Source organism: Dermochelys coriacea, chromosome 1, assembly GCF_009764565.3.
Source record: "Dermochelys coriacea isolate rDerCor1 chromosome 1, rDerCor1.pri.v4, whole genome shotgun sequence".
In the NCBI taxonomy this organism is placed as follows: domain Eukaryota; kingdom Metazoa; phylum Chordata; order Testudines; family Dermochelyidae; genus Dermochelys; species Dermochelys coriacea.
The window spans coordinates 148338301-148366177 of NC_050068.2; the positions used below are offsets into that span (position 1 = coordinate 148338301).

Below are 27877 nucleotides of genomic sequence, written 5' to 3' on the forward strand. Positions count from 1 at the left end.
TTTTTGAACAAGGGTTCCAGTGCTGCCCACAAAGCATAAAAATGTTCAGTATAATATTATGTACATAAATTTATGTGACACCTTGAGAAACATTTTTAAGTAATATGATCATTTTGAAATCCACTCTGACAGCTATGATAAACATACAGACTTACATAATAGAATTAGAGTCAAGAATATAAACAGATTATTCCTAGGTATTTTATTCAGCTGCTCCACACTAGCAGAATAAAAAATGATTTAAAAGTAAGTTTTCACAAATTTGCTTAACTACAGAGCAACCTTGTCTCCTTCTTAATCTTTTATATCGCTATACCTCATGTTTTGTAAATCTCCTGAGCAAGGTAATAATACACTGAATTGGGGGAAAAAAGAAAAAAAAGAAAAGAAAGAAAGAAAGAAAGAAAGAGTATTATACCCTTCAGCAAACCATTTAAAACGTGTCTGAGTTTAAATGAATTGTTTTAAGAAGAATTCATGTTCATCTCTATTTTCTGTGTCTCAAAGCAGGGTAGTCATTTTAAGTACATCCATAATGTATCAGAATACTTTTCTTCTTCAAGTGATGCCTGCATTTTAGGTTTTTAGTGACCTATTACATATTAAAGCCTGTTGAAAGCTGGCAGGCTATAATCATTTTAAAAGGTCTCCTACCCTTATGCTGGTGTTTCCATATGACATGTCAGCATTTTTGCCTAGTATGAAATCTGACATTGAGAAATAAAACAACTCCTACACAGTGTGCCACATGCAGACCTTATCTCGTCAGCCACTGAACATGTATATATTATCAAAAGGCATCGTTCAGTAAAAAGTTTTGAATTCCTTCCTTCAGCCTCAACAAAACTATCTGCAGATTTCCTACATTTATTAAAATTTAAACAAACAAATAAGACAAACAAAAAGTCTACACATCAAGTGCCAAGAGACAAGATTGTCAGAGTTTCACCAGAAAGTGCAGTCAAACTTACTTTATGGACACTAAAATTATTCATATAAAAGACAAAAGTAAATTTAATATGAAGCTCTTGTGACCAGCCTTCAGCTGTAACAGCAATTCATGCTGGATTTATTGGCAGTGATGAGTATATGTGAAACATATGCTTAAAGAAGTTAGTAATGATCCATTAAGACGGAAAACAAATATTCATAAGCATTTTTTCTATGGGGGGGACGGGTTACCACCACCTAAAAACATCCCCAATTCTATCATTTGGCAAAGAGTCGGAAAATGAACAAGAAAAAGATTTTATTCCCATGCAAGTCAGATTTGCATTCAATCTGCATTTTTCAAGGTTAAAAACACAGAACTCTTGGCATAACACCAAACCAACTGGTTTAATTAAAAGACCGACATTAAATAATTCATTACGTCACATTACACTGATGGACAAAAATAGAGATAGTATTTTGATTGGAATTCCTGACAAGTTCATATGTAACTCCAAATGTTTCATTTACTTCTTAAAGACATCTTATTGATTTTCATTATGTCCATAAAGTTTGTAATACAACTCAGTTCAGCAAGGAAGAATTCGATCGACAGATCTCCTTGCATCTTGTACCTCTTAAGTCAGGCTAAATTCAACCTACAGACATCCATGAATTGACACTATTAAGAATAGTAATTTAATCCACATCACTCTGTATCTAGCTTTTTTAACCAACCAACCAACAGCACCTTCTTTTCTTGAAAAAATATATAATAATAGGAATGTCACCGAGTTGTAATTTTCATTCAAGTGCTGTGGAAAATCATTTCAGAGACAAATTAAAATTAAAAAAAAAAAACAAAAAAAACAAGAATCACTTTTCTCAAAGAGAAACTAAACTTTCTTCACAAGCAGTACATCCAAGTCAGAAATAAACTGAATCACATTAAAAGTGGGATGACAACTTAAGAGTTTCCGTGGGAGGACATCTATTCTTGTACACTAGTCTCATAAGTGGTCTAAAGTTGCTCTATTAAAATCAAACTATCAAACAAAATCATTTTTTTTCTTAATCATATCCCTTTCTTTTAAAATAGCTGCTCCAAGTGGAAAAATGAAACAGAAACCAAAATGGCAATATTCAGAATAAGAACATTTGTATCAGGTAACATTTCCAGAGTTAAACAACTGTAGTTGTTCCTCATTGCTGAGGGCAGGGCGGAGTGTTGTGGAGGAGATTTTCAAAGGCAAAACTCAATTTATTTAGTTCTGGGGAATCTAATGGTAAGGAATTAGAAGATATTCTTTTGCTTATACAATTTGTGTGAAACCAGGAATATTGTGATCTGAACAAGAAAAATAATGAAAGGGAAAGAATAATATATCTGTGTGCACACACATGACAAAGATACATAATCTTAGGCTTTGGGGCTGAAACTAAAGTTGAGTGAACTGGTCATAATGAATTATATAATTACATAGTTTATTCTTTTTTTCTGTTTGCAAATTATCTGTTATGAGACATTGATTTTTACAGTTATTTTTAACAAATTATGTAAATGCATTTCATCCACTAATTTACTTGAAGACTATTTGCTATTTGAGGGGTCTGACTACTCATCCAAGTCTCATGGCATTGTTTTTGCTCTCTGATTGGAGAGCTTTTATAAACAAGAAGAGAGAAATCAAAAAGATTTTTAAGATGGCCGCACAGATACTGCCAGCATAAAACTGTGCACATGTGCATAACCATTCATGAGATTTGGACTTGTGAATTAAAACAAATTAGATGAATGCTTTTGGAAATCAAATAATAAAGGTCATAAACAGCATTGAAACACCTTCACAATTTTCATTTTAAGGAATGTTCACAAGTTTTGTTTTGTCCCTAGCCTGTGTTTGCCAGAAGCTGGGAAATGGGCAACAGGGGATGGATCACTTGATGATTGCCTGTTCTGTTCATTCCCTCTGAGGCACCTGGCATTGGCCGAAGACAAGATGCTGAGCTACATGGAGTTTTGGTCTGACCCAGTATGGTCTTTCTTATGTTCTCTTCCGAATTTGCCAACCTCTAGCTAATACTTGGTTTGAGGGATTCTCTTTGGCCTTCAGAATTGCATCAAAAATATTAGGCTATTAGGTGATGTAACTGTGAGGACTACCATAGCTACCAAGCCCACAGACACCATTACTGTGAGAGCCATGGTGACTAGAACAAGAGTATAAGAAGTGTTGAGCCCTGTCAGGTTTCTTGGACTTTTTAGCCCCCCTGGTATCTGAATTCACTGAAAATAGAGGGCACAATGTTTTCCTGATTGTTAATATATGTGAGTGTGCTGGTTGCAATTTTTGTTTTAAAAGACTGAGACACAACATCTGGTTTGAAGAGAGGCGGTCAACTGAGAGGAAAATCACAGACATTGAAATTTCCCATCATAGAATGGCATTCCTTTATAAAGGTTTGATTTGTGAATAGCTGTAAATATGAAATCAAAATCTTATAATTTTTAAATGTTTAAAAGTTATAAGCTTCAGTGCTGTATGATATAAGTGAATATAGATCAGCACTGGCTTTATGTTCCCATTGTGGATTTTTAAATATGTCTGCAGTCCTCTCAACAGCAGCTCTGCATGTGTACCAATGCCCTACCTTTTTTTTTTTAACCTCGTTTGAGCTTTTCAGAATTTGTGCAAAAGTACAAAGCCTGTTGGGATGAACAGATTACCTTCTTGTTTGCCTTACATTTCCTCTAGGTACTGTACATTACATTGCTGAGGCTATGTCATAAATATAAAAGGAAGGGTAAACACCTTTAAATCCCTCCTGGCCAGAGAAAAAACCCTTTCGCCTGTAAAGGGTTAAGAAGCTAGGATAACCTGGCTGGCACCTGACCAAAATGACCAATGAGGAGACAAGATACTTTCAAAGCTGGGGGGGGGGGAAACAAAGGGTCTCTATGTCTGTGTGTTGTTTTGCCAGGAACAGAAAAGGAATGGAGTCTCAGAACTTAGTAAGTAATCTAGCTAGATATGTGTTAGATTCTCTGAAACCTGTTTTGTTTAAATGGCTGATAAAATAAGCTGTGCTGAATGGAATGTATATTCCTGTTTTTGTGTCTTTTTGTAACTTAAGGTTTTGCCTAGAGGGATTCTCTATGTTTTGAATCTGATTACCCTGTAAGGTATTTACCATCCTGATTTTACAAAGGTGATTCTATTACTTTTTTTCTTCAATTAAAATTCTTCTTTTAAAAACATGATTGCTTTTTCATTGTTCTTAAGATCCAAGGGTTTGGGTCTGTGTTCACCTATGCAAATTTATAAGGATTTTTATCAAGCCTTCCCCAGGAAAGGGGGTGTAGGATTTGGGAGGATTTTGGGGGGAAAGACGTTTCCAAGCAGGCTCTTCCTGGTTATATATTTGTTAGACGCTTGGTGGTGGCAGCAATAAAGTCCAAGGGGAAAAGGTAAAATACTTTGTGCCTTGGGGAAGTTTTAACCTAAGCTGGTAAAAATAAGCTTAGGGGCTTTTCATGCAAGTCCCCACATCTGTACCCTAGAGTTCAGAGTGGGGAAGGAACCTTGACAGGCTATAAATCATACATTGCGTTGGAGCTTTGGGTGACTAACTCATTTTTTAGTTTGCCAATTTCTTTTTATTCAAATAATGCCATAAAGTAAAAGTTTAATGAACAGGGATCTTTGTTGTAAGTAGAAATATGACAGGATTTTATTCTCTAGTCAATGCTACAAAAGATTTCCATCAACAAAGTATGAAGGTCATTTGAGGTTGTAGCATTGCTTTTCCAAACCTGCTCTAACATGTTGAACATGGATTCATTTTGTTTCTTTTGTAGAATTTAGCATGCTTAAAGACCTTAATTTAACAAACCTCCCACAACATGTTGAGAAACAGAGAGTCGAGTCACAAGCAGGCAAAAGCAAGGAAAATCATACTCAAAGCTGATACTCCATTTAAAACACTTCAGTGCCTTAGTATTAAAGCATAAAATGTTATAAAACATAATGCGTTTATCTAAGATCCTGGTATTCAGAGAAAAATGGAGTGTTTGAATCTTAATTTGGAATTAATGCCTACTTGGCATTGCATAGAATAAATCCTGAAGTGTGTGCATGCACGCACATGCAAGTGTGCAATCTCTTTGTGTTAATGATAGTCAGTGCCTTTAAAAATAGATGCAAATATATAGAAGGCTCTTTATTAGCTGAAGCTGGATGGCTGTGTGCACTACAAAAATCTTGCCCTTGTTTACCTCACCTGCATCTGGGCCCCTGGGGATCCCACAGAATCCAGAGGGCTTCCCTAGCATTTGTTTATTCATGAGATTCCTGCCAATGGCAGCTTATCTATAAGTCCCTGAAATCAAAGTATTTACCCCTGTCACTTTTGGGAATTAACTCAGTGTGGGCTAATTAACTCTTGTGCTTTTATCATGAGTCTTACAATGTTTGTAGTATTGTAACCCAAAGTATCAAAACTCATGAGTTAGGCATCCAAAAATCATATGATTGGTTTAGAAATCATGAAAAAAAGAACCCATACATTTTGGTCTTTTTATTTGTTTTCTGATTTCTGAGCCTTTACAGTGCACTCAGGTCATGTTTTCAACTCGTCCCCAGAAGCATGAGGGCTAGAAACATTTTTTTAAAAATGAGATCCTCACACACACAGGCACTGGGGCTTTAAGGAAAACAATGAACATCACAAGACTAAAAATAAAGTCATGAGATTTGGTGACACTATATTTGGTGAAGAATCTTAGCCTTTTATTTTTTTGAAGGATAAGTTTCTAGCCATCATGGTTGAAGAAAACTATTTGAAAATGTGCAGCAAGCAAGGCCTCAAGACTCAGAAATCAGAAGGTACATAAAAAGAACCAAAAATTATTTATCTATTAAAATATGATTTTTGGGGTCTTGACTTTTGAATGTCTGAGGCTGGCAATATCATAAATTGCCATTAGCCATTTCAGAAGACACTCGTAGCTTAATGTTGAGTTCCCTTTCTCCTCATAAACTGTACTCTGAAAGCCCAATGTGAGACTGTCAGACAGCTGCTATCAGTGCCACCAGCCTGAACATTGATCCCAACCTAATAATTCTTACACTGTACAACGAAGATGCTTTAATGCAGTACTTATTTCAAAGTTCTAATTTCTAAATAGCAGTAACTGCTCCCATGCCAATTATAAGACAGGTAAGCAACCGCTATGAAGGGCCTTATCGTTTCATAATAATCAGAAGAATGTTGAGAGATGAGTGAAGCAACCTTGGTAGATAATAGAGCATTAATATTCTAGAAAGGCTTTGTATAGTCAAAGTGAAACTGTATCACCAATAAAAACTTTCATTTGCCTATATTTCCTAACTCCCTTTTCATCTTATAATAGCAACAATGACCTCAGTTCAGGGTATTTCCCAGAGATTATCAACAGGCTTGGGTTAATAGCCTGCAGCTACTCCATAGGCTATAATCTCCTTGTACCTGCTCTATAATTCGATAAAATGCCTTGAAACTTGATCATTATTGCTTGATTAGCATTAATGAAAGTTATGCACACACATTGAGAAAATATTACCCCAAGCTTGCATCCAAAACACCCTTAGTATTTTTTAATAAATCTACTGTACATGTACAATAGCTGTATTGTTAAATGAAATTTTCATTCCCCAACCTTCCCTAAGGCACAAGAAGCATCAGTTACTGACTAATGACCTGCAAAACTTCAGCATGAAAATAGAGCCATAGTAGAGCTGTGGCATTAAAAAAGGACCGGAAATCACTAAAACCTGAAAACTAAATTCTGTTTTCTTTTCCATTTCTGTAACTTTATGCCTCCCCCAACCCCCCCCCCTTTTTTTTTTTCAAAAAACCCACCTCTCCTTATTTTACTCCATGATTGACATTATATCTGCTAAATTTTTGCCTGGAGAATTGTTTAGGGCAAGTTATGAATTCTTATCACTGATTTATACTGAAAACTGAAGATACAAGCCCTAATAACAGCTAAACCGCTTTATTTGCAGTTTAACAGTTGTTTGTGTACATTATACTCATGGACACATGTATGCATTATTGAGCTTTTGAGGGGGGCACAATGATCTTCCTCCAAGATGTGGCCTTCTGGCAGGATCTCCATGTGAATGGAGTGTTTCCAGTGGATCCCCAGACTCCACTCCTTCCTATTATACACTCCACGCAAACTTCCTGACTGAGAAGATATGCTTTCAGTTCCAACAGTGCAACTCACAAAGCTTTTGGAGATATAGTTTTACCCTGATGTGAAATTTTCCATAAGAAAATAGCACTTAGTCCACCACACAGTATCCTCTGTTTAAAAGAGGTATATATTAGAAGAAACCAAATTACAACACAGAATACCTACATTCACATAGTCATGATAATATTTCTTGAACTAGTCTAAGAATATATAATTGGCATGGTTAACATACACCAAATCAGACTGAGTATGCTTAAATGAATATAGATGTGTGAGTCACAGAAATGTAAGGCTGGAAGGAACTTTGAGAAGTCATCAAGTCCTGCACAGAGGCAGGACCAAGTAAACCTAGACCACCTCTGACATGTTTGTGTCCAACTAGTTCTTAAAAACCTCCAATTATGAGGATTTCACAACCACCCTTGCAGCCTATTCCAGAGCTTAACTACTCTTTTAGTTAGAAAGTTTTTCCTAATATCTAATTTAAATCTCCCTTGCTGCAGATTAAGCTCATTACTTCAGTGGACATGGAGAACAATTGATCCCTGTGCTCTTTATCACAACCTTGAAGACTGTTATCAATCTTCTTTTCTCATCACTAAACATGCCTGTTTTGGGGTTTTTAGAAAACCTTCCTCATAGGTCAGGTTTTTTAAACCTTTTATCATTTATGTTGCTCTCCTCTAGACTCTCTCTACATCTTTCCTAAAGTATAGTGCCCAGAATTGGATAGAGTACTTCAGCTGAGGCCTCACCAGTGGTGAGCAGAACAGGACAATGACCTCTCACATCTTACATATGACACTCCTGTCAGTATACCCCAAAATATTAGTCTTTTTTTTTTTTTTTTGCAACTGCATCACATTGTTGACCCATTGAATTTGTGATCCACCATCACTCCCAGATCCTTTTAAGTAGTACTGCCAACTGGCCATTATTCCCATTTTGTGCATTTGATTTTTCCTTCCTAAGTGAAGGACATTGAACTTTTTTATTAAATTTCATTTTGTTGAATTCAAACCAATTCTCCAATCTCTCAAAATAATTTTGAATTCTAATCCTGTCCTCCAAAGTGCTTGCAACCCCTCCCAGCTTGGTGTCATCTGCAAATTTTATAAGCATACTCTCCATTCCATTAGATATGCCCTCCCAGTCTGACAGTGAACCATGAATAACTACTGTTTGAGTACAATGTCTTTCAACCAGTTGTGCACCGACCTTACATTAATTTCATTTAGATTACATTTCCTCAGTTTGCTTATGAGAATGTCATGTGCAACTGTGTTATATTAAATACCTTCTTGAAACATCCACTAAAGGAGATTAAAACAAACAGAAAAAACACATTTTCTGATTAATTTTGGCTGAATCCTTGTCAGTAAATTTTAGGCAAAAATTATAATGTAAAATTATGTTGTAGTATACTACTACTTCAGTTTAAAAGCAGAGGATTTAGAGGGGAAGAAAATATTAATGTCAACATACTTAATCAAAGTTTTCTAGACATTATAGGAAAAAAATGTAAGCTTTATCCTATATTTATAGCTACCAGTTATACCTCAATCTTTGCTTCCTAACATTTACTGAAATGTACTTAGTGCTCCCCTTCATAGAATCCTCAATACCATGTTATTTGCACAGTTATTTCTGACTCAAATTCAGAACTAAAAGGTTTCCTGTGGAAAGCTTCCTCAGAGTATCCCTTAAACAAATCTCCAACAAGTACTGGCCACTTGAATGGATGCTGCAGAAAGACTAGTGCATCTGCTGCTATAAAGGGCCACAAGAAAAATTATCAGAGCAAGATTTAGGTTAGTACTCAAAGCTGATGGAATGATTCTTCTGTTATTATTCCTTTTTCACTGATATTACTCTTACCTAGCTCCATCTACATGTCCACCATTATTTCTGAGGCAAGAAAAAACCCTAACTCTGGCCTATATTGTCCCCTTTGTTTCTTCTTTCAGGAAACTAAGACCCACCAGATCTCTTCTGGGAATATGCAGCTCTGCTCCCCTTGGGGCCTTCCCCAGGACTCTTCAGAAATGCCTCATCTAGATCTTGACAAGAAAACAGTGTGAGTAGGATTTGGGATAGAAGCGAAAGCAGAACGAACAGAACAAAGGGCCAGTTGCTGTCTCCAATGGCCTCCTCTGCCAACTCAATGGATAACCAATTGGAAATACTATCAGAAGTTAATACTGCTTGAAATTTTGCCTTGGGGTAGGGAATCAGAACTGTGTAGTTTCTTAGGACAGGTCACAAAACTTGCATAATATTTTGATCCATAAGAGAGAATCTCCGATTTGCATTTAGAGTTTCTCTTCCAGCGATTAACACAAATTCAAGTTAACCTGCTCTATAATAGCTGCTTAGAAAATTATTAAGGTACTTGTGAAAACCACCTTATTTCTTGTGTTGCGAGTCCAGAAATGTTATACGAGAAGCAAAAATCTGAAGTTTTGCCAAAATCTCTTAACCCTTTGAGACACCACCTCCAGTGAAGTGGCATTCATATTCTTTTGATGACATTTTATCCATTGTGCTTTTTCAATTCAAAATTATGAGTCGGACAGTGCTGGCATACACACAATAATGGTGATGAGAGAAGTCAGGCATTTTACAGAAGTTACTACCAAAGGGCCAAATCGAACCCAGCAGTTCACCCTGACTAAATGAAAACTGTGTGACAGCTTTAAGTTCTGGCCCAAAATGCATTGTTCTTACCCACATAATGAATTATATGTACTTTATAAAATGATGTTATTTATAGGCTTTTCTGCGATAGCTATCACCATAGTAGATGAACCCTTTACAAACATAAGTGAAGTAAGTATACTAGTATCCCTGGGAAGTATGAAAGTATTATTATTCCCATTTTGTAATGTAGAACTGAAGCACAGAGAGATTAAGGGACTTGCATAAGGTCAAACAGGAAATCTCTGGCAAAATCAGGAACAGAACTCACACTTCCTGAGTCACAGACCAATACTTTAATAACCCTTCCTCTCTAAATAAAAAAAATATAAACACATGCTTTGCGACCTGGGAAGTGACTTGTTTTTGTGCTTAAACTTCAGCTGTTTTTCCTGTTCTACTTCTTTCTCCCCTAGGCCACCAGACATTTTGACAAAATGAAATTAACCAGAAAGTGTCTCAGATCACTCTGCAATATCCCTCCCTAGTTTTAATAATTGTTATGCAAATTGAAATTAACTTTATTTTACATTTTAGCCCAAGTATAATCATACTTTGAGCCCTCCGTTTTAGTTCCACTGTAATTTAAAATTGTTTCTTTCCCAACATCTGTCCCTCAAGCTTTTGAATTAATTATATACTTTTTTGTTCTTTCCTCAAACTCACAGTCAGACTGAAAACAAAGAGCACAGTGAACATGATACAAACACACATTCATAGCTAAATTAAATCATCATTTGTGTGACTCCGCAGATAATTACAAGGAGAAACAAATTCTCCATTTCTCAGAATGTACCAGTGCAGAATTAGCTGGTGTTAGTAATAGAAAGAAAACCCACCATCAATGGTTTTCTATGGACCAAACTCTCCTGTTATTTTAGAATATATGTTGTCTTAAAGTAAATGAGCCAATCAACTCTTTGAATAGTTGTGATAACAGCTATAAATTGCTAATCTATCATGCATGGGGCTCTTCAGTTCCTTTCTACAGCTGACTGCTTTAAGCACATTTCTCACCAGAGTAACTGACAGGAACACCTCTGCATAAGTAGTATGTGAAATGATATTACTATACATGATAAATGTTATCACTTACAACGTTCTTACAGCATGACTCATTTCCTTCCCCCACCACACTTATGTTCTATTTTCTTTAGATAGTTGTCCTTTTTTGTTTGTTTTGAATCAGAATCTATCATCAAATATGTGCAAAGTTGCTGCCATTTGTCTACTCAATTTAACATGTAAAGCATTATTCCTTACATAGAAGAATGAAGCTAATGCTTCTTTGTTATTCTTCTCACCTCTACCTTATTGCTTTTTGGTTTCCCCCTTAATATCATCTCCCTTTCTCCCCCTCACCTCTTATAGTACAGCAATATTATAAGTCACTGACTGAAAAACTAATATAGGATATAATAGATATATCCATCATCCTACTCCATTGGTGGATGAATCTCCCAATGGGAGACAGTTTGAAAATAGCTTTTGTAGGTATCTTAGTTACATCTTTTCATGTAAAATACAAACGCTAGCTATTAAGTAATGATTTGAAGTAAAATTGAACCAAGTGGGATGAACTGATTAAAAATAAATTGGTTCACTTTTGGAATATCAGTGCATGTACTTACTGTAAGTCAGAGCCTACAGTGCCTCAGTTCTGCTGCATCCCCCCTCTTGCTTCTCAGACATACTTTTACTTATTGCTTGCATAAGAAAATAACTTGCATTTCAACATAACATTTCTGTTTATCTTTACCAAAAAAAGAAAGATAAAATAATAATTGTAATGCTTGGATTGTAATTGTAATTTCCTGGTTGGAAATTTTCTGTGGAAACTTTTTCTACGGAAAATGGTACCTCATGCCCTCATTCTCCTCTATGAGCCAGGCTATTCAACCATACTACATTTTCTCTGATGCATTGTGTCCATAGGCACCACTGCAGTTCAGCAAGAGTGGAGACCATTGTGCATCATGGGAGATGTAGATCAACCAGGAAGCCCAGCCCACAGAAGACTCTGGGGGCATGAGACACCCAAACTACAACTCCCAGGAAGTATAGAGGCAGCATTTCTGAATTCAAAAATTTTGGGGGGAAGCTTTCAGGTTTTTTTTCCCCTCTGAAATGTCTAAATTTTCCACAGAATTTTTTTAGGAAAATTATTTTATTGTTGTCATTGAACTTGTACACAGAAAACAAATTCAATTTATGGCCATTTCTAATCATATTACCCTTTTTTCAGTGACCAGCTAAACATGTACTAGGATTTCTGAGTTCACACCATATTCAAGCACAAACCTGCCATAGGTACATAAATTTAACACACAAAGAGATAGCATCAAGTTGTACTGTATGTACAGATCCTAAGACGGGGTTGACAACCGTTGGCACACGGCCCATCAGGGTAATCCGTTGGCAGGCCATGAGACATTTTGTTTATCTTGACCGTCCACAGGCACAGCCCATCGCAGCTCCCAGTGGCCATGGTTCACTGTTCTCAGCCAATGAGAGCTGTGGGTAGCAGCACAGGCCACTGGGAGCTGCGGGGGCCATGCCTGCAGACAGTCAACATAAACAAAATGTCAACACGAATTACCTGGATGGGCTGTGTGCTGAAGGTTGCTGACCCCTGTTCTAATGAATAGGGAGTAAAAGAGCAAAACCTGCCTTTGCCTATAACTTTTTAGTCTGCAACGCAGCCTCATGAGGTCAACTCTATCTTCTGTGTTTGTACAGTATCTCACACAATTGGGTCCTGGTCCATAACTAGAGCTCTGAGGTACTACTGTGATCAAATAATAATTTTAATTATAATTACCAGTGTCAGAATAATTAAAGACTTACTGTTTGTTTTCAATCTTTGAAATGAGAATATTTCCAAGCAGATTTTTAAAAAAAGTAGACAGCTGTATCAAATCAATTTTTGTTTACTTCCTATGCTGGATCTATTTTGACAGATGCTCTTCTACTTTCAACATTACACTGGCTCTGACTTACCATTTGCACCTACAAAGTGAGCTCCGGTTTGTCATCTCAGCCGGTAAAAATATGCATTTGCTCAGCACAGTAACAAAATAAACTGCAGAGCATAGTAATTAATTGTTCTGCAAACTGTGAAATGATTAACAACATCCTTCCATAAATTAAACCTTATTTCGTTTCCACAACTCTTACTTGCCAGACAAGAATATCAGCTGCGCCCACAAGGCTTTACATTATCATACCCATAACACTTATCAGCGTTTATTTACAAAGACCCTCTTCACTGTGGGTCTCTCTCTGTCAATCATCTCAGGACTACTGTAAGTGTTATGGTAAGATATGATCAGATTATTGCTTTTTGAACGCTTGGCTATCTCACCCCCCCAAAAACCTACAATTATGTAAACTTCCAATCTTAAGCAAAATGCTAGCCCCTTGAATATGCATTTCTTTCATTTACAGGAACTTCTCCTTTTTTATACTTTCAGCACTGATTACTTCACATTTTTTCTTTTTCTTTTGTCAGCATGAAGTATTAAAAACTTCATGTTGACAAAAGAACATAAGCAATGTTCCTTCTCTTTCAATGTCAAAGCCATGTTCTACCACCTGTTTCACCGTTAACAGCATTTTTTCCTTTTATTGTTCTGGTTAATAAGGATTCTCTTCGGTAACAGAGTAGAGCACAGAGCTTTTGCAAAAGCTAGTTCTTATTCAGATATCAAAATGATTCGTTTTGCATGGCTGGCAGAGCTAGGATTTATCTTCGGCTAACAATTTAACCTATCCAAGACTTCCGGGACTTCTACAAAACATGAAGACTCTTTACCCCTAGATCCATATGTAAGCAAACATTTTCAGCCATTCACATATATGAGAGAATTAGCATAAACTAGTGCTAACAGCTCTAGAAACAATTACCTTCACAGATTTAAAGGGAAACACATGTTTCCTTACTGACCGTCAGAGCTTCACCAATAGATATCGGATCGTGCAAATCTGGCTAAGGACAGAATGCTTTTCTGTGCTTTCTCTTGTCATCTATCACACAGAAAACCCCCTTGCAGGGCAAATTAAATATCACCTGGCTTCTATTTTTATACCACATATGATTCACATACTTTTCCATGAACCTTGTATTATTCTTTAATAAGGTTGCCAGGTGCCTGGTTTTTTACTGGAAAGTCTGGTCGAAAAGGGGACCTGACAGTGTCCGGTCAAATCTCCTGATCGGATACCCAAAGTCTGGTGGTTACTGAAGGTGGGGGGGTCTGGTCATCACCCTTGCCAGTGCCTACTCAGCTGGGGCTGCCTCCTACCTGTGTCAGGTGGCTGCAGCTCCTGGCTCCACAGGCAAGTCCCTCCTGACCTGGGGGAGAGAGGGGAAAAGCAGCGAGTGATGGAGGGAGTGGGGAAAGAGGAGAAAATGGGGGTTGGGGACTTGGGGGAAGAGGCAGGGCAGGGGCAGAGCTTCAGGGGAAAAAGGTGGGGCAGGAATGGGGCCTCGGGGGGGAGGGGGCAGGGGAGGTTCCTGCACTCCTGCTGGTGTTTCCTGTTTTTAAATATTACAAAGTTGGCAACTCTATAAATTTCTATTCAGGTATTGCATAAGCTTCAACAGCTGTGATCAGATGCAAAGGTCACTGTAAACACAGATGAAGGGCATCCATCTAAAGAGATGCCACCTTCATCTACTTTATGTACTCCCAGAGCTAGCTAAACTTCCAAAATAAAACAGCTTCCATACAGTTTGAGGTGAGTCTTGCTTCACTGAATTCACACTAGGTTTACAAGAACACACTACATAATCAAGATCCTATGATCACTTGCATTTCTGCCAAGACCTCTCTTCATGGAACTAAATAAAAAGGGGGTTAGGTTTTTTTCTTCAGTGGAAAAGTAACAAGAGAATATTTAATTGGCTCCTGAGCAACGTTTACAAGATAAAACCACACCTAGAAAATCTAATGTTGTAAGCACAGGGCAGAACCCAACCTACATTCTGTTGCAATCTTTTGCCAGTGTGCAAGCAGGCTACACAGTAAAGCAATGGCTGCTCCACATGCTACTCTGCCTTGCACAGGGCATGCTCACCCAAGAGCAACCCAAGCCAGCTAGAAGTAGTAAAAGGATGTATATTGGATATGAAATGAAGCATGACAGGGACAAAGGGAAGATACTGTGCATTAGATAAATGGGATATTACACAACCATCTGGAAGTGTAACAGCTACTTCACACCCCAGGCCAGGAATAACTACTTTCACACAGTTATCTCTACTAAGCTTCTGGAGTTATAGGGTATGTCATTTGCCTAGACAACTAGTACATCTCCCAGATATGGAAGATGGCACATGCACATCCAGAGTTCCCACTTAATCCATTAGCTGTGCCAAACCCAGAAGTAGCTCTGACTGACTGCCTAGAGACATCAGGTTGGAAATGGTGAATAGGTGGAGAGCAGGAGATCTGCCCAAAGCAGTGGGTCAGGTTGTCAGAGGTTATTTTTATTTATCTGTCTATCTATCCTAATATTCATAACAAACAGTCACACCACTATCCAGTTTTTGAAAATTAAAACTGAAGTGATACAAAGAACAGAAGCAGATGATTCAGGCATGAAATACTATTAACTGCTAAAAACATACACTCCCAGATCTTAGAGCCTTCCTTTCCCACAAGAAGAAAGTATATTTTCAAGGAAATATATATTTCAAGGGAAAAGGAGCTGTGCCAACTTCATAGGTATATCTCCGCCTTATCCCTGCCCCCTTCCCAGGCATCCTCACTTCTTGATCCTACACAAACTCCCCCAGATTACAGCAGCAGGAACTATTGGAAGCTGGAGATAGGAAGAAGACCCAATATTGATTCCACTGGGTTGTAAGAGAGGATTGCTCCCTCACATCATTCCTGTCACCCAAATAACACCTCATTATCTTTTGAACAGCCATCTATTCATCAGTTGTGGGAGCTAAAAGGATCTAAAAGATGATATAAAATTTTTAAAAAAACCCTACCATGACTAACAATTCTAAGCTTTCCTATTCTCTTAGTCAGCAATCTCTTCAGAAATAAAATGCACACATACTAATTGAAAAAAACAGGTCATCCTCTCATGTTTAAATAGTATATAATATATGACTTCTGAGACAGTCTAATCCTCTTTTCTGATTTAGGGGCAGCCATCCAAGAATAACAGCACATTTAACAGCATGAATGAGAAATAAAAAATATATTCATTACATCCAATGTAATTGCTCTAACAGCTGTAGGATGTCACCAATCTGATGGATTGGCAGAAGCCCCAGATTCAGTGTCTACTTGCCCCAAAGCCCTTCCACTCTACTAAAGAATTAGACCAACTGATAACTGCATAAATTTCCTCATGCCATTCCTGGGTCCCCAGTGGTTGCAAGCTGAATGGCTTAGCTCAACAGGCCCTGTGACAGGGACTTTTCTTTGGCTGGTTGTTAGGTTAGATTTTGTTACATATTATACAACTGTAAACTTTGTAAGATTTTTGCTTTTAAATTTGATCAAATCCTAGAAATGAAATTTGCAGACAAAACAAACACACAAACAAACAAACAAAAATAAAATTAAGAAAAGAATCTTCCCCAAAGGTAAAATTTTAAATTTAATGGTAGGCCCATACAAAAAATCTTTGATATTTGTCCCAAATCTGGGGCTAGTATGCAGTGTTACACCACCAAAAGTAAGTGGAGTGAACATTGCCCTCTGCCTGTAGCACTCTCTCTCAAGCCTCCCAGATCCCTCCCCAATAGATACGAAATACACATTGAGGGCCTCACACACATTGCATTACTTCACTTTCACAATACTGTAGCTCCTTTAAAATATCAATAGAATTATACACCATAGAGCTCAAGTAATTCAGTTGTTTATCAGACCTGACGTATATTTATTATACCATATAAAACGTACATTAAAAGAACACTTAAGATAGCAAAGGTAAGCACACGAGTTAGGAAAAGCCAGAATGAAGGGTTCTGTGCCAGCTTAATTTGGCCACTTTGTGCATATGTATTTTGATACAATCTTCAATTATATGACCACATACCATTTTTCCATAAGATCCCTACCTGAATAAGGCAGGATAAATGCGCAGGATAAATGGTCCTCAGTTAATGAGCAGCTATTCAATACTTTGTTTTCTCCTTCTTGCTCAATGTGTGGCCCAAGCCCTTAGTTACTTCACACTAAACACTGTTCAGCAGACAGAACTCATCATTACAGTATCTGAGTGCCCTATGAATATTAATGACTATTTTCACAATATCCATGTGAAGTATTGTGAGCAAATGATCTCTCTGCATAGGAAAGATAGGAAGTATGGCAAGAGACCACCCTGGCTTAACCAGGATATCTTCAATGATCTGGAAATCAAAAAAGAGTCCTACAAAAAGTGGAAACTAGGTCAGAATACAGAAGATGAATATAAACAAGTAACAAAAGTATGTAGGGATAGAATTAGAAAGGCCAACGCACAAAATGAGATTAAACTAACTAGAAACATAAAGGGTAACAAGAAAACATTCTTCAAATACATTAGAAGCAAGAGGAAGACCAAGGACAAGGTAGGCCCATTACTCAATGAGGGGAAAAAAACAATAACAGAAAATGTGGAAGTGGCAAAAGTGCTAAATTACTTTTGTTTCTGTTTTCACCAAAAAGGATAGTAGTGGTTGGATGTCTAACGTAGTGAATGCCAGTGAAGATGCGGTAGGATCAGAGACTAAAATAGTGAAAAAACAAGTTAAAAATTACTTAGACAAGTTAGAAGTCTTCAAGTCACCAGGGCCTGATGAAATACATACTAGTATATTAAGGAACTGACTGAGGAAATATCTGAGCCATTAGCGATTATCTTTGAAAAGTCATGGGCCAGCAGAGATTCCAGAGGACTGGGAAAGGGCAAATATAGTGCCAATTTATAAAAAGGGAAACAAAGATACCTGGGGAATTACAGACCAGTCAGCTTAACTTCAGTACCCGGAAAGATAATGGAGGAAATAAGCAATCGATTTGCAAACACCTAGAAGATAATAAGGTGATAAGTAACAGTCAACATGGATTTATCAAGAACAAATCATGTCAAACCAACCTAGCAGCTTTCTTTCCATGGGGTCCTGTGGAAAAAAAAGTATATGATCATGTTGTTACAGACCTGGCCGAGTTCCCATAGTGGATAGTCACCAGTTTGCTGTGAATGGACCCAATCTTTGGATCCCACACCCTTCCAAGTCAGGTGGGTCTAGGTAAGTCAGATACTGTTTCTAGCTCTGGATATCTAAAGCAGATTCCCTATTTGGCACCACTCTTTGAGGTATGGGACTCCACGATCCAGTTGTCTTAGGCCCAAAACCAGTGCTGAGCTCTCTCAAGCCTCCCCAGTTGCTTAGGCATGCTCCTCCCGAGTTCCACCCCTCCGTGGATGTTCTGGTTTATAGTTTAACTCCTTAGGGATCATGTAACATATAAGATAAGGAACACAGGCTTTGCACAGGAGTTTCTAAAATCACAATAACTTATACTCAAGGCTTACAGATCTTTAAGCAAACCAACCAAAGCCTACATGCTCTCTCCCCTAACACTAGGCTTCTTCTGTGTCCTAGGCCACTCCGCGTATCAGGGGTGTAGGTCTATCCTTTGTTCCTCAGTCCCTTTTGTTATCTGGCAATGGTTGGCAGTTGAGCGAGAGAGACTGAGCACACCCTACCCTTAAATAAGGTTTCTATTCACTCTGTCATGACACTAACTGATCAGCTTCAGAACCCCAGACAGGTGGTTAGCTGGTTAGCTCCCCCTGGAGCACAAACTGGGAAAAACAGTTTCCTTTGGCTCCTAACGGTACCAAAATCATTGTTCTAGAACTGGATGCCTTTGATAGGAAGACAATCACAGCTGATGACTATTGTATTAGTTTTTTGAGGAGGTGTCAGACATTGCAAGAAGCTGCCTTTACTTTGTTCCTGACATCTCTAAGCAGTTACATTTACATACTCAACATGTAGATCCCATTTTTCAAAATGCTGGTTACAGTCACAATTAAAGATCATAATATGATACAGAAATATGCAGACATTATAATTGTGTGTGGTGTATTGGTAAAGACTGTATCATAATGCAAAAGCACAAGTGGGCTGAATTAAGGCTGCACAGACAACCTTAAATATGGTATTTCCCAACTTATGACTGCTTGACTTTTGTGGGAACATGGTGTATCTGTGAGCTAGTTAAGAATATTTATGAGCTAGTTAAGGTCGCGGTGAACCTTTAATGAACTTTGAGAAAGAATTACAGGCTGGAACGTGACCCAGGCAAACTGGCAACACCAGACTTTGTTGACAATAGATAGCGGACAGCTGTGCTCCAATCAAGAGGAAGGACGCACGTGTATAGCCCGTGCTGAGGCTGCTCGACCAACGAGATGTCTCCGTGACCGGGTGATGGACTTTGGAGGGGGATGAAAATATTATGTAAAAGGAGTGTATAAAAGCAATGAGAAAATAACAGATAAACGGCTTAGCTACCAACCATATTGGCTGCTGTGCTTTGTCCGGCTCGCATGAAACCCCAACAAATGGTGACCCCGACGTGATCCCTTCTGAAAAAGCGAGGATTCTAGCCGTGGCAGGAGGCACCGGCTTTTCGGCTCCTGGGCGTCCGAGAGTGATGCAAGTGCGCACAGGTGAGCAGCTTTAAGTAACAATGGGTACCGCTGTATCAGCCAAAGAGAAAACCGTGCATGAATTTTTACTTCGTATCATAGAGAGACAGGGCGAGAAAGTAACTGCAGAATCCTTGTCTCATCTGTTGAAATGGGGACAGAGGAGAGGGTTTCTGAAGAGGCCAAACCATGCTTTTGATGGACAAGTGTGGGAGCGATTGGGACAGGATCTTTGGGACTCCGTTGCCCATGGGAATAAGGAGGCTGTGTCCATTAGTCAGACCTGGCGCAAGGTTAAGAAAGCTATAGCGGCCCTTGCAGCTGAGGCAGAGGTGCAAGCGACGGTTTCTGAGATGTTCTGCCCCAAACCTAAGGATGATCCCCCACAGGTTCTTCCTGTGGGGGCCCGAGACTTTTTCGGTACCCCCGAGACCGTGATTCCTGTGGCTTCCTCCGCGCCCGTCCCAGCGCCAGACCCAAGTACTGTTCCGCTCCCACCAGATGATGTGCCTATGGATGCCACCGAGTATGTCGACCGTTCTTGGGTTAGAGATATGCCTACATATGACCCCCACCCTGTCGTTTCAGATACGCTTCAGTGGGATCCGGGGCAGTCAGTGCCCTTTGCAAATACTTCTCCCGCTGTTGTTCGCCAACATGCCTCCCAGCCTGCCTCTCCCGATCTTACTAAATTGACTAAATTTGACGCGTTTCTGCAGGAGATGTGCCGGCAGGGCCAGCAGCTGACTGACATGCTTCGGCAGTTGGCCCTTATGGCAGGCAATCCGCCTCCTGGCCCTTCTCAGGTGGCGAAAGTATTAGGGACTCGGGGTGGTTCGCCCCCACCCCCAGTCTACTCCTCTGCTGAGGAGAAGAAATCCCCTGAGTTCCCGGGGCAGAAGAGGGGAAACGGCCCCCCAAATCCGGCGCGACGCTGGCACAGGGTGATAAAGGATGCGATTATCGAGGGGGAGTTTTTCCCTTCGGCGTACCCAATAGTGCTTGAGTCGCCCATGCTTTACCCTGTTACTACGGAGGCCAACAGGCGCCGAAGGTGGGCACCCCTTGATTGGAAATTGATTAGAGAAGCACAGAAATCCGTTATGGCATATGGCTTAGATAATCATTATGTCCAGTCTCTAATTGAGCAAGTATTCTCTAGTCAAGTTATGTGTCCTTATGACGTGCAAAAATTTGCAGATATGCTGTTGACCCCGACCCAGCGCCTGTTATGGAAGGATAGCTGGCGTCGCAGGGCTGAGGTGGCGATTATTCGTAATATGGATCAGCCGGACGACAGCCCCTTACGGGCGGTCACCCTAGATGTTTTGATGGGAACTGGGGAATATACCAACCCTCAACTCCAGGCCCGCCTAGACCCTGGCATCCTGCAGCAGGCGCAGGGTCTGGCGTTGGCGGTGTTTAAAGAGGTAACCCAGATGGGAAAACCTTCCCCTCCTTATGCAAAAATTGTTCAGGACACGTCGGAGCCGTATTCCGCCTTTTTGGACCGCCTTCGGCAGGCCTTAGAAAGATCTCCTAACTTAACGGAGGACGCCAGAACGGCGGTGGGAATGGATTTAGCAACGCAGAATGCTAACCCTATTTGCCGTCGCATTTTGGCCTCATTGCCAAAAACAGCCTCCTTAATGGAGATGATTGAGGCATGTAACCGTGCCACGGCGGTTGAGGAGGTGGAAAAGGCTACTATTCATGCGCAGGCCCAAGCGACAGCCTTAGCCGTCACTCTTAAACCACTCATTGGCCGTGCTTCTGGGGCCTGCGGGCCCGTTCGACCCCCAGGTTCGTGTTTTGCCTGCGGGCGCCCCGGCCATATGAAGCGAGATTGTCCCAACAGAAACGACAGGGGTGGGCAACGGGTTGTGCCTTCTGTCTCTTCTCGCCCATTTGCTGGCACATGCAATCACTGTGATAAGTTTGGGCATCGTGCTTCGGAATGCCATTCTCGCTATAAGAAGGATGGAACCCCCCTACCGGGAAACGGACAGATGAGCGCTCAATGGAGGGGCGCGCGGATACAAATGCCTCCCCCTCGACCGGCTGTTTGGAACACCTCACAGGAGCCACCGCCGACAGTGCCGGAGTGGACCTGGCCCTCGCCACTGACACCTCCATAAATGATGAGCAAGTGCATGTCCTCCCGTCCACAGCCACGGGACCCTTGGGATATGGACTAAGTGCCCTGATAATCGGTCGCTCCTCCGCCTCCCGACAGGGTATTTTTGTTCTTCCGGGCCTTGTCGATGCAGATTATACCAGCCCGATAAAGATCATGGTGCGTGTTTTTTGCCCTCCTGTCCTCATTTCAGCAGGCACTCGTATTGCACAATTAATCCATTTTCAGAGCGCAGTTCCCCATACTAATCCAGTTCATCGAGGCTCTGGTGGTTTTGGGTCTACTGGAATTCCTGAGATCGCTTTTGCAATGAAAATAACTGCCAATAAACCGCTTTGAGCCATATGTTATAAGGGCCCCAACGGACACTTGCTTTATCATGATGCCCTCTTAGACACCGGGGCCGATGTTACTGTTCTCCCACTCCAGTCATGGCCTTCAAATTGGCCCCTGCAAGAACTTAACACCCCCGTGCGTGGCATCGGGGAAACTCACAACACCCGTATTAGTACCGAATTTATTGCTGTTACTGACACTCAAAACCCCTCTACTGTTGTGTGGGTACGCCCATATGTTATTGCTACTTCTGTTTGGCTCCTAGGCCGGGATTGTTTGAACCAATGGGGCGTCACGCTACAAAATGAACCCCTTTTTGCTTAGCGGCCACTGATGGGCGACCGACCCCTCGACTCGAATGGTTGACCGACTCTCCTGTGTGGGTTGCACAGTGGCCGCTTATAACAGAAAAGCTCGCCCATGTTAAAAGATTTGTAAATGAACAGTTATTGGCGGGTCATTTGGAGCCTTCCACTAGTCCCTGGAACACTCCTATTTTTACCATTCCCAAAAAATCTGGACAATGGTGCTTATTACAGGACCTCCGTGCGGTCAACGCTGTTATGAAAGATATGGGTGCCTTGCAGCCTGGGCTGCCAACCCCTACCATGATCCCCCGTGATTGGCCCCTTCTTATTGTCGATTTGAAAGATTGCTTTTTTACTATTCCCCTACATCCAATGGACCGCGAGAAATTCGCCTTTTCGGTCCCGTCACTGAATAAAGCTGAGCCCGCTGCTCGTTTTCAGTGGACCGTACTCCCACAGGGCATGAAAAATTCTCCTACCATTTGCCAGCTTTTTGTGGCCTGGGCCATTGCTCCTCTTCGCCACGCGCACCCTCGCTGGCTTATTTACCATTATATGGATGATCTCCTATTTGCTGGTATTGATTTGTGTCCCGATACAGCTATTCAAGAAATTCGATCCACCCTCCAGGCGGCTGACCTTATAGTTGCTCCTGACAAAATGCAGCAGAGTTCCTCTTTTCAATACTTGGGCATGGAAATTACTGATGCCGTTGTGCGGCCCCAAAAGCTTACCTTTCATACTGATATCCGCTCCCTTTACGATGTACAGCATTTGTTTGGAGATCTCCAGTGGGTCCGCGCTATATGCGGTATTACTAATGATGATTTGCAACCCCTCTTTAGTCTGCTTCAAGGCGGACAAACTCCTACCGATCCCCGTTCCCTTTCTCCGGCTCATACTGTGGACCTTCAAAAAATTGCAGATAAGGTTGCGTGCCAATATTCTGGCCGTATTGCTCCTGATCTCCCCTTTTGTATTGCCCTACTTTCCCACGATACCTCCCTGGAGGCCCTTTTATTTCAGTGGGACCCCAGTCTCTCTGATCCCCTTATTGTGATAGAATGGATCTTCCCGCCCTCGCGTTACTCCTGTACAATCACCACTCGCGTTGATGCTATTGCCCGGCTTCTCATGAGTGCTCGAGATCGCTTGGTGTCCCTCGCGGGTTGTGACCCATTTATTATTTATTTCCCCTATGATTCCCGCACCCTTACTCGTTTACTTGCGGAATCTTTGCCTTTTGCGTTGGCCCTCTTAAATTACACTGGCCGTCTGGACAATCATTATCCCCCGCACCGTCTTTTCTCTGCTCCCCTTCCGTTGGAACGTCTGCCGCTCCTTTCTCTGGCACCTCTCTCTGGCCTTACGGTCTTTACTGATGCCAGTTGCCCGTGCCGACCTTTTTTGGCGTAGTGCTGACCGCTGGTGCCATGAGGCCGTTGTGGCAGAAGGTTCTGTCCAAATTCTCGAATTTTGTGCCGTTATTCGTGCTTTTGAAAAATGGCCTACCACACCTCTTAATATTGTTACTGGTTCCCTGTATGTTGTTGGGGTGGCATGCCGGATGGAACGCACCTTTCTTCGCCGCATTCCTAATCCTGTCCTCTGGCTTGCCTTTTTACGATTATGGCACCTCCTTAATGCTCGTTTGGTCCCCTATTTTATTATGCATATCCGTAGCCATTCCGGTCTTCCTGGGCTCCTCGCGGAGGGTAATGCGCGAGCCGATGCGTTTGTTAATCCCCCACAACTGTATGCTCAGCTTCCTAACTCCTTTGCTCAGGCTCGCCTTTCCCATGACTTTTTTCACCAATCTGCACGCGCTCTTGCGCGTCAGTTTCGATTGCCCCTTGCAGACACCCGTGCGATTGTTGCCTCTTGTTCAGATTGTCAGAGGCATTCTCTACCCCTTTCTTTCGGTGTTAATCCTCGCGGTCTTGCCTCCCTTCAGCTCTGGCAGACCGACATTACCATTTTCCATGAATCTGGCCACCTTCGCTCCGTTCATGTGTCTGTTGACACTTTTTCCGGTTATGTCTGGGCTACTGCCCTTTCTTCAACCGGCATTCGCGATGTTATTTGCCACTGGCAAAGTTGCTTTGCCGCCATGGGCGTTCCGGCCACCATTAAAACTGATAATGGTGCCGGTTACATATCCCGCCGTACGGCTCATTTCCTTGCTCGTTGGGGTGTATCCCATATCACCGGGGTTCCCGGTAATTCCACGGGTCAAGCTATTATTGAACGTACTCATGTTTCCCTTAAATCTTTATTACTTAAACAAAAAGGGGGAGTAACCACTGACCCACATCCGGATGCACTTGAGCATACCCCGCAGGCCCGTCTGTTAAAGGCATTATATGTTTTAAATTGGTTACAGCCTGGCCAACATGACACACACCCCACGTTCCAGCACCTCTTTGGGTTGACCCGGGACGAACAAATCGCCCGGCCCCAAATGTGCTGGTTTGACTATCGCCAACAGATGTGGAAAGGGCCGGTGGAATTGTTAACCTGGGGAAGGGGATATGCTTGTGTTTCTACTGATGCAGGTCCCCGGTGGATCCCGGCCAAGTGGGTACGTCCGTGGCTACAGCAACCTCGCTCGCCCTTGAACCCGGCACCTGGAGAACAAGATCCTGCGCTTGGAGAGGAAGCATCAGAGGAGGTTGTGCTTGCGGCCATATCCTGTTTATTTCCAGAATAAGGATGTGGGTTGCCAAAACTGTTATAGTATTATTGCTTGGGTTGCAAAGGGGGCTCCTTGTACCCCTACGTGTGCGAATGACGTATAACCTATGGGAACGTCTAGCATTGATAGCCAATGTCACACACTTTTGTTTGTCTGATTCTGTGGCAGCCGGGGAACTACTGGGCACTTGTCTTGTGCCCATATGTCATCATCCCGAAGAAATTGGCAGTCACACCATGCTTGTAGCTTATGCCAATTTGTCTTCACAGTATTCGACTATGGCAAATTGGGGCCCCGCCAATTATTCCTTGCCCCCTGGGGCCCTATCTTTACATATCCCGTATCCAGCTGGGGCGAATAATGTAACGTGTGCGCGAGTGGTTAATTGCACATGCGCAAAAGTACCCTTGGGCTGCCAAACAGTAAGCGCCCCCTTTTTGAATTGTACTAATGCGGTTAATGTTTCTTTTAATTATGGACATATTATTTTGCCATCTGGTTGGTTTTTTACCTGCGGCGCACGGACTTTCAGTTATATTCCTGCTAATTTAAGTCATAATACCTTATGCTGCCTTAGCCGAATGAACCTTTTGTTGCCTGGAAAGAATCAGCAGCGAAGTCGGCGGAGTGTGACCCTGCAAGACATGTGTTCCGCCGATGTTACCTTATATAGTCACTCGGAATATTTGGCTTTGATGAATGCCGTTGCAGGCATTCCTGGCTTTTCAACTTATTACACGGTACAAACCTTGAATGCATTAGCTTGTTTTGCTGTTAAAGCGCTTAATGCTACTTCACAGGCTATTGCTCTTTTGAATAGGGAACAACAGGAATTGAGAGATGCCATTTTAGATAATCGAACTGCGATTGATTTTCTATTGCTTAAGCATCATATAGGATGTGAATCTTTTAAACATATGTGTTGTTTTAATCTTACGGATAATAGCCGATCCATTGAGGAGCGCCTGGATGAGTTGACTTCTCTCACTGAGCACATCCGTCAAGATACCGGGTTTGCGGGATTTTGGGACTGGCTTACAGGATGGTTGCCTTCTTTGGGGTGGCTTCGACAGTTATTTGGAATTATAGTTTTTGTATGTATTGGTCTTATTTGCCTTTGTTGCTGTCTGCAATGTCTCCCCTCCTTGTTTGATATATTCCGTAAAATGCATTGCTCCGCCCCGGTTAGGTCACCCCTGTTAATGAACGAGAATTGGATGGAACTACGCAACTGACCGGTGGTCCGTGTATCATGTGATAAAAAGGGGGGAGATGTGGGAACATGGTGTATCTGTGAGCTAGTTAAGAATATTTATGAGCTAGTTAAGGTCGCGGTGAACCTTTAATGAACTTTGAGAAAGAATTACAGGCTGGAACGTGACCCAGGCAAACTGGCAACACCAGACTTTGTTGACAATAGATAGCGGACAGCTGTGCTCCAATCAAGAGGAAGGACGCACGTGTATAGCCCGTGCTGAGGCTGCTCGACCAACGAGATGTCTCCGTGACCGGGTGATGGACTTTGGAGGGGGTTGAAAATATTATGTAAAAGGAGTGTATAAAAGCAATGAGAAAATAACAGATAAACGGCTTAGCTACCAACCATATTGGCTGCTGTGCTTTGTCCGGCTCGCATGAAACCCCAACAGACTTTGCCACCTTAGGCAGTGTTCTTTTAATGTATGTTTTGTGTGTAATTTCTTTTTTTTTTTAAGAAAACAAAGTGAAAGAACAGAAATTCCATCTTGTGGCATCATGCAGACACCCAGATGGGTCATCAGCAACATTGGAACCTGGTTGGAATCCATCACACACAGCTCTGCCCCTTGGGCTGATGGAGCTATTGATAGTAGTCCTAGAATATCCTCATCTCTGTGGACCAGAACTATAGGGCAATGGCTGACTAATGGCTTTCACAGATATTTGTGGACAGCAGAGGAATAGTGCGACTTAGGAATCTTGGACTGCATTCCAGGTTCTAGTGAGCAGACTCTTCTGATATTCATCCAAGCTTGACTCCTTCTGCTCCATTCCCTCAAACCGGTCTCAGATCCAGTACTTTCCGTTCCCACCCTGGCTCCTCATCACGGTCCCATTCTCCACTCCTCAGGCTTTTTATCCCAGTCCCAGTGCCCTTGCCCAACAATTCCTAGGCTCACCCATCTAGACTCCCTGCCCAGTCTCCTTCTCAGTCCTGGTTGCCAAGCCATTCACAATTCCTTCCACCCAGCCTCCAGCTCCTTAACCCCAGTCTCCTTGCCCAACTAATCCCCACACTCCACCACCTGGCTCCCCATCTGATCTCTCTCCCCCTCCCCACTCTGGCCTCCAGTCACCCCACTCCTATGTTCCTTGTCCCCTCTGGCCTCCAATCTCTCTTCCCCAGCTCCTTGCCAAACTTCAATTTTCTCTCTGCCCTGACTCCTTGTCCCAGTCTTTTTGCCAAGTCCCAATTTTCTCCCTGCATGCCAGCTCCTCAGCAGATCTATCTCTCCTTACTGGTTCTCAGCCCCAGTCTCACTGACCAGTGAATCCGAATCTCTCCCGCAGCTCCTTATCCAGTCTCAGCCTACCCTCAAACCTACTGGCTCTCAGTCACTCTCCTCCCCTGCTCCCTTCCCCTGCCTCCACGTCTCAGTCTCCTAGCCCAGCCAGTCATGATCTTCCCTTGGCTCTCAGTCTCCTTGCCCAGTCAGTCCCAGTCTCTATCCCTGGCTCCCAGTCTTCTTCCCCAGCCAGTCCCATATTTCCCCGTCCCACCCTCGCAGCCTCCGCTATTAGTCTTCCCCTCCCTGTAGGTCCAGCTTTTTCACCTTCTGTGTTTGAATCAGGCAGCTTCCAAACCCATACTA

General features: G+C 41.7%; 1 protein-coding gene and 1 long non-coding RNA gene across 10 annotated transcripts in view; one reads left to right on the plus strand and one right to left on the minus strand.

Moving 5' to 3' along the window:
* DMD (dystrophin) overlaps positions 1-27877 on the minus strand; it is a 1935994-nt gene that overhangs the window by 828498 nt on the left and 1079619 nt on the right. The gene's annotated exons all lie outside the window — the stretch shown is intronic.
* On the plus strand, positions 14518-26829 carry LOC122458152. The gene is made up of 3 exons (XR_006278034.1): positions 14518-14611; positions 18045-18137; positions 26741-26829. It is a non-coding gene; the product is annotated as an uncharacterized LOC122458152 (long non-coding RNA).